Genomic DNA, 12,278 nt, shown 5'->3' on the forward strand with positions numbered 1-12,278 from the left:
TAAAATAAATAAATAAAATATCTCCCTTTTGAGATGTTTAATTCTGTGAAAAAGTAATTGGCTTCATGATAGTCATGTTAGACGACAATGAAAAGGGGGATGCTTTTTGCTGTTTATAACACATTCAGCACTCATTGCGTGCTAGTGATTGTATCAAGTATCTGTTAGGTCAACAGCATGGTCAGCCAGGCAGTTAATCGGCAGGTGTGCAAGATCACACAAATAAAGAGATTGGGAAATTTGCCATTAACCTATTTTTGTATGATCTTGGAGTTCATATATATAATAAGCAGGAGGGGGGTGAGGGCCACAGCCTCCCACATGGGTAGAAAGAGGTGTTGTTGCCCTGAAAAAATTATGTTTGTTTGTTTTTAGAAGTTAGATTTTGCTTGCACCTAGGCTGCTTCCAAGTTTTCGACCTTTTGGAGTTCAATTTATTACAGTCGACATTGGGCATTTTAGATTACATGTGGTACACCTGTATATATAGGTCTACTATCAAAAACTAGAAGTGCTTTCCATCGAATGGTCATCACTGAACTTGAATGTCAAAAATAAAAACATCTTTTTGCCCCCTTGTCGAACCATGTTACTATCAATGGTTTGACATTTGCTGTTGTGGAAATGTGGCTGTTGGATTACATGTGCCGGTCGATGCTCGATGATGTCAGTTCACTACGTTCCTGTTTTATGTTTAGCCCTTTTGAAACTGTACTTCAGTGTAGCACCATTCGACTGAAGGCACTTCTAATACAGCGTATATATATATATATATATATATATATATATATATATATATATATATATATATATATATGTAGCTAGATAGATAAACAGATACATCACACAAAAAAATGAAGAATTGATTGGGAGTAAAAAATACTCAGTATGCTGTGCACAAATGAAATGTCTATGTTTCAGTACATTCTGCATAAAAATCCAAAAAAGAAAAGAAAATTAACACAAAGGAAAAAATAACCTAAAAAAATGAAATTCGTTATTACACATACCTGGTGTCAGTTTTCCTAAATGCTGCAGAACTGAGTAATGTCATGGATTTGCAGTTCTGGTGCTGTAGATGGAGTGACCATGTTTTATATGATCCTTCTATATTTTGGGATTAGTAGATCAGATCTTTTTTTTTTTCAATTCTACAAAATAAGAAAATAAATATTATGTTACAAAACACCTACATGGCCGTCATATTCAGTTACTTAAAATATGCTACAAACAACATTTTTATAATGAAACAAGAGTCTCTTTTAGAAGACCTAATGTCTTTGATGTTACCTCTTGTACTCATAACCTACTGAATTAAATTAAGCATGAGACAGCTGCTCTCAATGTTTAAGTAACATATATAACAGCCAGGACACAACAGTAATGGCAAGATCATGCCACCTTTAATACTTTACAGAAAATAGACAGTATCAGTGATTTAGTAACTGATATTATGTATAGCAGAAGACTGTGGGTTCATTCTCCATGTAAGACACTTGAATCTATGTTCCAGTACTAATGCTGTAGTGTTGTATCATGGGCCGCTGGAAGCTTGAAACTACATCCTTCTGATAGGATGTCCATTCTGATGTGGTAGCTCAGGTGACTATTAAAGATGTCAAGACATATGTCACTGAAAAGCAGAAAATATCCATAATGCACTGCCAAAACTTCTATCTGTATTGATGCCACCTTGGGTTTGCCATGTAAAAGAACCAGAGGAAAGTGGACCTTCCTCATTAATGCTTTGTGATAATCAGACAAGCAGACGATGCGTATGAAAATGGATAGACACACAAGCAGATAGACAGACAGATACATAGATAGATACAGATAGCTAGAAACATATTTCATCTTGCGAGTTCCAGAAATACTACAAAGAAAGCATGTAATATAAAAGCAATGATATGATTGATATTGCATGAATAAAAGGGAGAAAGAGGGAACAACCTTGCTTGGTGCAACTAATGCCTCAGAAACATGGATTTAGTTAAGCACTAACATTTTACTTGGTTAGCATATGGACTCCAGAGCTGCGTAATTCCTTTTATTGAAAATGCAGACCTCTCCAGCGTCACTTTTCATTTCAATACAGTTGAATGCTGGCTTAGGTGGGTAGAATGACAGCTTCATAGTGTAAATGGTAACTAATATGATAACTATAGCATGCAGTACTCTTTCTTACTTTTCCCATCCATTCCATCCATCCCTGTTGCCTTCACTGGCTTAGTACCTTGCAGCAATTATTACTTTAGCCCTTTGAACCAACACATTGATCATAATAGTTTGTTTCTTATGCATTTCTTGGTCTTATAAACTTAATATTCCCTTAACATCCCTTAAATTCTTTTGCTGTAGATTCAGCAGTAACTATGTAGTGTCTGTGTGAAATGCTGATTACATAACATGTAACCCAGCAAAGTCACATGTTCTGGTCTGAGGTATCTAGCTAAAATGCCTGTTGGTCCATAGAGAACTCTTATTCCCATCTGCTGGTGCTGGGCAAAAAACTACAGAAAAACTAAACATATTGCAGTTGCAGCAGTTCCTGCATTTGCTAAGGAATCATGTTAAGATTGCATTTTCCCCCTTAACGTCTGATATTGCAAAGACCTTGGCTACTAGTTCAACTGAATTACCTCATCTAATTTGCCAAACGCTGTTGAGCTAAATGAGACTTCATGCTTTTGTGTCTTTTCTTTCTTTTTTTTCAGTGAAAAAGAATGTCTGTGTTCAACAATAGCCATAGCTCTTAACAAGATTTACAGCTTTTTCAGGGCTGCATCCAGCTGAGTGTCTCTGAAAGTCTGTGTCAGTTGTTGCTTCAGGACTGTGTGCCCTAAACTCTCTACAGCCTCTTCATAAATTCAACTAAACAATCAAACCACATAGTTACTTTTTCCAAAACATATCTAATGTACTCCAACCCTAGGTGAAGCAGGTAAACCACATCTCTAGAATCATCCACTCTAAGAAAGGCATAATACTTACCATGTTTAATGCTCCACATAAAAATAGTCTAATGTATCCCAACAGGACAATTTTACCATAAAAATTTACTTGTCCAGAGGTCTGACACTTATGATCCAGTCTTGTGACATTATTCACTACATCTACAATCATTGTTAAATTTTCCAGCAAAGTATGCTGTTTGCTTCCCATTCTTGAAAACAAGATCCATAAATTTGTGTTCAGGTGACTCAGTCTATTTAAGTTAAGAAATAAATACTCAACATTCCTACCCTAGTTTACTAACAGCTCACAGACCTTAAATATGTACCAAACATTCATGAGGAATTAACTTGTTTATCAGAAAAAGGACATCTTTAATGACATCCAGAAGCAAGGGCTTCTTCCAAAAAAAAGATGTTTAAGGTCATGGTGGAACTTCAGCAGCTCTTTCTTGTCAGAAAGCTGAGGTTACTGAAACATCTCTGAAGCCAAATGTTGATAATATCAGTGCTGGCATATTCTGTCCATTTTATGATATGACTGTGTTCATATACTGATTAAAACATGTTTTTTTATGCTACTGCTTTGACTGAATATGGTGAACGTCAGCCATTTCCTTAATGCAACTGCTCCCATGTTCAACAATATATTCTGGTTAAAAAGCACAAAAAGAAAAATCTAGCAAATCTAGAGTTTCCACTGTGTGATACCTTAAACCTCTTGTATCAGAGGCAACATGGGATATGTGCAAATTACCTCTTAAGGATATCAGGTGTTTCAGCTAAATGGCAATTCTGAATGTCCATGACTTTTTCTTTTACTTTTACCTTTAAGTCTATTATGGACAGTTTCAGGCCAATAAAGCCAAACCCCTCTAGCTGTGGTCATGCATGTTTCTGCCTTCTTATGGCATCATCAGCACAGCATAAGAGGAATGTTTGACTTTTGGAAACACAGGGTTGTCATACCCAACTGATATCCATAAACATTAGGGTGTCTACAAAATATCCCAACTAACAAACTAAAACAATGAGTAAAAAGGTCACACAGGAAAACCAAGTTGATATTGAATAATATCCTGAGTTCACATTCTCCCTAAACTCCAAAGTCTTCAGCCTCAGTCATCCTAAATTATAGACACCAATAGAAAATGTTTTCAAGTTCCCTTAATAAAATAAAACTAAAAATAGGTAAATCATCATTAAAAGCTTCAGATATTGACAAGTATGACACAATGAGGTCCCCTACATGGAGAGCTCTCTGACCTATCTGTGCATGCACCATTCCCACTAATACGGGGAAATAACAGAAACAGCATCAGAAAATGAAACCTCTCATTTGATGGCTAGTACACTGAATCAAAAGGAAGGGGTCTGTTTAATCTAGTCCTGTGGGCTACAAACCCAGTAAAAGACTAAGGCCAAGAAGACGAATAGACACTGGAATAAATACTATTTTTTCAGTTAACATGTTGCTCTCCTCACTTGTAATAAAAATAACAATTTAAATAACTTGCTTGCTAAAACACAGACCTTGAGGGGTAGTTACTTCACAAATAAATATGTTCCTCACCACTATTTCTCTAAATGTACAACTCCTTCTTTGCTCACTTTTTGTTAATATCACAGACACAGAGAGCCAGATCTTACTTTCTATGCAGGGTATATATCATTCATACAAGCCAATAAATCTACAAGAACACCAACAGACAAGTTTCACAAAACTTTGTCAATGGTCAGTCAAGAACAAACTAAGGCTATACAGAAGAAAAACAAATGTAATGCTATATGCCTTGTCCCTAAAAGCAGCTAAGCTACGTAACATTATATTAACTGACACAGAAGGCAATATTATCCCAAACATCATTGAATACAAATACAAATACTTAGGCTTGATCCTGAACTATAATTACAACCCATGTAGGCTACATTGCAAATAAGGCACTTACACAGCTTAAATTCTGTTACAAAATCTCACATTTACTTTGTTTTGCATCCAGAGGACTCATTCCCCTACCAAAACTTGAACATGGCTTACCTTTACTTTCACTACACTCTGCCTATAATGCACATTAAATACAGACTGCAGAAAACATATCCTAAGATTTGTCTTAGTGGCTGACCCCCTCACAAATCTCAACATCCTCATTAAAGAACTCCACTGTCTGCCAGTTAATGATAAGGGGATTTTTCTGTTAAGCTGCTTTCCATTAAAAATCCTAAATATGGGATACTACCCAAATGCTAATTAGGGAAGAAACATACTCATTATGAAGTAGCCAAGAAGACAATATTATACTGGACAGCTTCCCACAACTTTAGATAGAAAACAGGTGACCGTGCAACCTGGAATCATATTTCTAATGAAATTACCATATTTTCAACAATTAAGGAATTCAAAGATTCCTGGCACAAGTACCTTAGCAATGAATCTAGTCACACATTTTTCAGTCATAACTTCAACTGTCCAGTTTTTTAAATAATGTCCAGAATTTTGCTTCATATTTTTGGTTTGTTCAACACAAAAATGTTTGTTTTTCTGCCAAATTATACAGAATTAAAGTGGATTGAAGTCACAATGACATGCATTTGAGTCTCAGACTTCATATCCTTCAGAAAATTCCATGCTAAAAATATTCTAGCAATGTTTTAAGTTAATAAGAGCAATATTTAAAACATGTCCCTGACAGTGGGCCTTTGTCCAGATTTCTTGTTAACAGGTATGGTGACAATGATGAGTCACCCACAGCTTAAACCAGAAGTGTCATTTGTATTGTAATAATAATGTAAATAACTACAAAATTGATGTATTTACTGCACATATTTGTGTTGTCTAAGTCTTTGTTATACTACCATAACAATAACATAAATACTGTACATAATCTTTGTTGTCTTTGCTCTCCAGGATGGATTATTGTCGGATATTCTCTAGCTACTGTTAAATCCTAGTCTCTACTGTTTTCCTACTGTAATACTTATCCTATTGTGTTGTATTGTCCTTACAATTATAAAGCAACTGAGTGTATGTCTCTGTGTGCTACTTGTGAGCCACGGTTATGGATGAAAAGGGTTAATGGACCAGGCTACCTACCCAGTCAACAAATAGAAAATAAATAAAGATAAAACCATTCTGTTATGAAATTGACCTAATCTCACCCAGTCCAGCTCAACCAGCTTGCTGCTTGTTTATCTCTTATCCATTATCAATAAAAAAATATTTTACGCAATTAAACAAACATATCTACATGATCAACTTGTACACACTGAAAACAGTTTATCAGGTTCCTCCACCAAGGACATACTGCTGATGGATGTTGGAGATGACTCAGACTATGGCAATGATGTCAGCCAAACTTGGAATGGTCAGGAATTAATGTGTCAGAACTGGATAAAGGCATAATGGAAAGCAGCCCATCCCAGTCTGTGGACACAGCCTTTGTGCCTGTGGAACCCATGCCAGGCACACAAGATGACAAAGAAGGACAAGAAGTCTCAGATAGGTCTTCCTGAGAAGGGAAATTCCCATCCCCTACAGTGCAGTCCCTGTTGTTTGCTAGTAGATTCAGTGAGCATGGGGAAGAGATGAGTGGATGTCATTGCCACTGGTTGTGAACACAGTGGGTACCGCACCCCACTCATGCTAGCTATCATGGTATCCATATTCAATTGAATGTGCACTACCATCATATGGGGCAGGCTAACACCACTGTAGTCCATACTGAAATAGTATGTGTTTTATGAGGTGTGCATGATGACCTGGTGGAGTGCATGTCCCACATGTGCAATGTCATAGACATGTTGTATAGGCAGGTTGAATAGTTTAGGTCCCCCTGTACATGAAGGCATCATGGCAGATGCACTTCCCATTACAGCTCCATCTCTGTCTCCAGTGGTAAGCGCTAGTGTGGAAGGGGAGGCCATGGTTAAGCACATGTACTGCCACCACTAGCACTCTGCTACCCACTGTGGAGAGGAATAACATATGATGTGGCTTCATGGTACAGGCCATTGTTCACTTTCATGTAGTACTATTTCTTCTATGCAAGGTCTGGATAATGCCTTTGACCCTCACAGGAGAGGGCACAACTGTGGTTGGACCATGCACAGTCTGTATATCTGTCTCCTATGGATGCCTTTACCTATCTATAAGATTTTACCAAAGTGCTGCAGCATCCACAATGAGGCTGTGCCAGAGTACATACATATGCTCATGTGTCCACAAGGCTCAGCTCCACACACATGCACAAAACTGGAGATAGTGCCCCTACCTGCTCAGTGGACACTAGACCCCCCCTCCCCATATCTGACACACACATAGCACAAAGATTCAGCCATACCAACACACACAATTGCCCATGGATGACACTTGACACATGACACTGTGTCCTCCCCATCCACGCAAATGATGATAACTGTATCCTCCCCTCTGTACTCTGTTACTTGGCAAGCCTATGTCTGATGCACAGTATGGCCAGTCTATGCATGGAAGATCACAGTCTGGGTGAAGGTTTGCATGCATCACTTTTCCTTTTCTGTAATCTGTTCTAGTCTAGTCCATAGTTTTAAAGCAGCTGCTGCCTCTTAATCAGTACCACTGCACCCTGTACACTGGACATGCCTGGCATAGACCTCCCTGCAGCTGACTCTTCAACAGGCTCCTTCTCCACTGCATGGTGTAGGACTTCATCCTGCATGTGTCTCCTCTGATGCAACTATTTCCATACAATGACATTATGTAACACAGCATGGACCTAAAATAACTTACTACATGTTTCAGGACCATACTGCAGACACCTCCAGATATATCCAGGCAGAAGAAGTAGGCCTTCAACAGGCCAGGCATGCATTTGACAATGACCCAGGATTGGAACAGGACATAGCTGTAGCCAGCTTCGGTGATAATCTGTGGATTTCTGAGAGGTGTCATTACACATCATCCAGGGTATATACAGCATTGCTTATAAGATGCCCCTGGGTAACATAACCACACACAAACCACTGATATACACTAAACTCTCAGTTAACCGGAACTCAAGCAACCAGCACTCTCAAGCAACCGGCAAAAGAAATCATAGAAATACAGTACAATTTTCATATGTTGCACTTTCTGTTTTCCCCCACAGAAACATACCTTACGTTTTTAGAGTTTCAGAGTTTTAAAAAAGAAGATAGGAATAAATTTCCTCTCTCCCTAACCTGAGAACAAGTTAACCCAAACAAATAGTATATGGTACAGTATTAGTCAGGCCTATTTTAATAGTAACTCTCAAGCAACCAGAAACTACAGTTATCCGGCACCTACCAATCCCCATGGGTGCCGGTTAACTGAGAGTTTACTGTAAATAACCAATGGTAGAGCTTGGGTGGAGTGCAGACATATTGTATATTTTACTCTATGCATTAAAGACCCCCTAGCGGATGATGTAATGGAAATCCTTACAGTTAATAAAACTTCTTTTCTGTTTCAAAATGTACCAACATTTTTGTAGCTTTGGTAGGAAAGATCAAACCACTGCTTTAAGCAGACATGTTGAAAAGTGAACAGATTTTAAAACTTCTTTACTTTCCTTTTTGAACAAAGTAGTAACTGACTGGGAAGATGTACTGGGAGATAAAATTAGAGTAATGTGAATTCACATGGCAATTAAGATTATAAGATAGCAAACATCCAGGGTTGAATGATACAATATATATTAATATTAAGAGCTGCAAAATTGTAATATAAATACTTTTTTAATTTTTCTCATTACTTAAATTTCATGGAATGTTTTTAATTTGGTTTTGGTGATTTTAGGTATTGAAATATTTTAATTGTTTAACATGGGATTTAGTAAAGATTATTTAAGTGTAAGCAATTGCACATTGTTCAAGTTCTGATGGAGGCTGTTAAAATAAAGACAACAACGCTTAACTAAACAACTGTGGTACTTTATGTATGATGTCTGCTTTGTCTGAGTCCAGCTGCATATTTTATTGTTTTACTGTGGTCTGTTGTATGCTTTAGTTCACAGCCATTATATATATCTATGGATTCACTTCATAATCTCAAAATACTGAAATATCAAATTTCAGTATCTCGAGACCATGAAACCGAATCCATAAAACACAGGAACAACAAAACACCGAACCCAAAACCACAAAATTTAAAACACCGAACAAACTGCACACACTACACCATACATACACCACAACACCCACATCACAACATAAACAAACAAAACTACACACATGCACAACTCATACACACATAAGCAGGGGGGCAAGCACCCCTGCATCCCCCCTGTAGGGGGCTGCACCCCCCCCTACTTATATATACTAACTCCAAGATCGCACAAATAGGAAACAAAAGAAAACTCATACACGCACATTCTCCAGTCCCTCACACACACATCAAACATATCAGCACACTCACATACTAACTCCCACTCAAAACCGTTACAAAACACTCACTTACCTGACATAATACCTAGATCCACACATGGCACCGTGCACCATCAACACACAATCCCGGGCATAACCGCAAATTCGAGATATTCGAATTCGTGATTATGAACTTTTGCTATTGTAAACATTCGGCTTTATAGTCTTGAGATACTGAAATTCAACATTTCAGTATTTCGATATTATAAAGTGCTCCTATAGATATATATATATATATATATATATATATATATATATATATAGTTTTTTTTTTTTTTTTTTTTTTACATTGTAATGAATGGGAAATGGTCCACATTTCAGTCTATTTATTTATTTGTTTAATAGTGTTTGGTAGTTTTAAACTAGACTAAGGGCAGATATTAGTTTAGGGATTTGTTTAAGTAAGTTAGGGTGTAGGTAGGTGTAGGTGGAGTCAGCGTATGTGTGTGTGTGTGTGTGTGTGTGTGTGTGTGTGTGTGTGTGTGTGTGTGTGTGTGTGTGTGTGTATACATGTGCACCCAGTATCAAAATATTTATTTTTAGTAATTAGCAGAAGAATGACAGGTTTAGGGGGATTTTAATAGGTCTGATGATAAGCAAAGGGTATATATAATCTATTGATGAATCACCAGGAATGTAGATAATAACAAAAATCTACATGTATTTATGTGATTGACATTGTACTTACACATCCAATCATACACATGAAATCTATCTAAAACATATCCCTAACAGCACCCTCCTTACTGTCCCTCAACAGTGTAGATATTCCCAAACATAAATTACATCATAATCCCATAATCCTCAAATTAAAGATGAAAAATAAAGTCAAATTAAAGTGGTCACTTCGTTGCTACTATATTTTCTTTTGTCTAAAATTTAGGTGTGATATTTATCCTAACTCTGTCTAGCCAAATCCTCCCACAACTCAAACTACACTTCCATCACACATACCACCTCCTCTACACGATACTCCCTGAAATCCTCTCCTTATGTATTCCCCATATAAACATCAGACGCATTTGCAGAAAACTAAAATGATGCAATGCTTGGCTTCGTACACTCCCCAGATAGTCAGAAAAGCAGCTGAAAAAAAGATATTAAAGACAAGAAATTCTACCTCCAAACTATAATATTCTCAGAGCTGACAGAAAAATTAAAAGAACTGGTGGGGTCACAATTATCTATAAAAGCTACTCTTTATCTTACTCAGTCACCACTTAACCCTCTTTAATTTAACAATCTGAAATCCTCATAACGACTTTCAAACCTAGCCAGCAAAAAAACATTATACATCCTAGGAGCCTATAGTTCCCCTGGTAAAAAAAACAAATACCACAGAAAACTTCTCCTGCTGGGACTCATCCACAGTCCCTCACATACTAATAATAATAATACTAATAATAATAATAATAACAATAATAATAATAATAATAATAATAACAACATTAGGTGATTTCAGTACTGACTGGCTCTCAGTTTACTCTGCGACTTGCACCCAAGCTATAAACTTATTCAAACTTGCATAGCTGATAACCACTCCTACACACTTTAATAAAAGTAATCATAATAAGGGAACCACAATAAACTGGGTCCTCACCGCTATACCAAACAAAATTATCCCCTCAGGTACCCTTTCACACAATCTAAGTGACCACATCCCTACTTTTACCATCATAAATCAAACCTATCCCGAGAAATAACAAGACCTCAAGGTAGTATGTAACCTCGCACATTTCAAAGATTCTCTCATCTCCTACCTAAAATTCTGTAAGTGGAATAATTTAAAACACCTTCCTCTAGATGATACAGTTCATGTGGTTTAATTCAATTTTTCTAAATATAGGTTCATAGATTAGTACTAAGCTAACTGCCCTTGCGAGTCATTTTAAACCTAGCCAATTATGTCTCATGAGACTCAAACCCTGCACCTTGTGTTTATAAGGCAAACAGCTTAACCATTAAAACACCCTCCCAACCCTATCTTAAATAAGGTGAAGGAGTCAGACATTTCAGTAACAGGATATGTATGAGAAAGCCACCTGGCAAAAATAACTATTGATACAAGAAAGTTAAATGCAGTGTATGACTTTGCATGTATGTGCTACAAGAGGGGCAGCATTTTATAGATTCACAGGTACAAAGGTGTTTACTAGACTAAAGACCACAAGGGTCTTTTTAAGCTTAGCCATGCATCCCAAATCTCTGACAAGTTCTGATACCTATGATAAGTGTAAGCATGGACCTGTGAGATGAAGCATTTACAGGTTACCTCTATCTATTAGAGAAATAGGTGCCAAACCAGGGATGAATTTCTGGTTTCCCATCCAATTGTCCAAGTTGCACTTGAATTGGGTTAGAGAGGAACTTTTCACATGGATGGGGAGCCTGTTCCATAGACAGGGCAGTCTCTGGGACACATACCTATCTCCCCAGCAGGTCCTATTTATATCAGAGGCAAGGTTTACGTCTTTAGAACGGGTAATTCTGGTACTATTTGTTTTGTGGATATGCAGGAGGTCCATCAGAGTCTGGTCTGCCAATGCCCTGTATGCCAGACACAGATCTCCCCTCAAAAGCCCGTAGGAGACATAATACAGGGATAGGGCCTTGATGAGGTATGGAATATTGGACCACACATGGAGCTCTGTCATTTAGTCGACAGGATTAAGTCTCAGGCCTGTTACTGAGATGCTCCCTATAGTTATGTTACACCGTTTGATTCTTTGCACCTCCATTTGCCTATTGTGTAATTCAGAGCAAGTTATTTGACTGGATGGTGTTCCTTGGTCACCCCCAAAAAGGGATACTTGTGTCCAGTGGTTTTACCCATTAACAAATTCATAAAATAAAATTCACATAAGAGTATATAAAAAACATTGTGCTGAAATGGTACTTTATTAGGAA

At 37.4% G+C, this 12,278-nt stretch overlaps 1 long non-coding RNA gene across 1 annotated transcript in view; it reads right to left on the reverse strand.

Moving 5' to 3' along the window:
* Window positions 1-1,015: 1,015 nt before the first annotated feature.
* LOC122813293 overlaps window positions 1,016-12,278 on the reverse strand; it is a 741,409-nt gene continuing 730,146 nt past the window's right edge. Inside the window, exon 3 of the long non-coding RNA XR_006366655.1 lies at window positions 1,016-1,151. This is a non-coding gene — a long non-coding RNA (uncharacterized LOC122813293). The remainder of the gene's footprint in view (window positions 1,152-12,278) is intronic.

This window comes from Protopterus annectens, chromosome 10.part0 (genome assembly GCF_019279795.1).
Source record: "Protopterus annectens isolate FY-2018-M chromosome 10.part0, PAN1.0, whole genome shotgun sequence".
Taxonomy (NCBI): Eukaryota; Metazoa; Chordata; order Ceratodontiformes; family Protopteridae; genus Protopterus; species Protopterus annectens.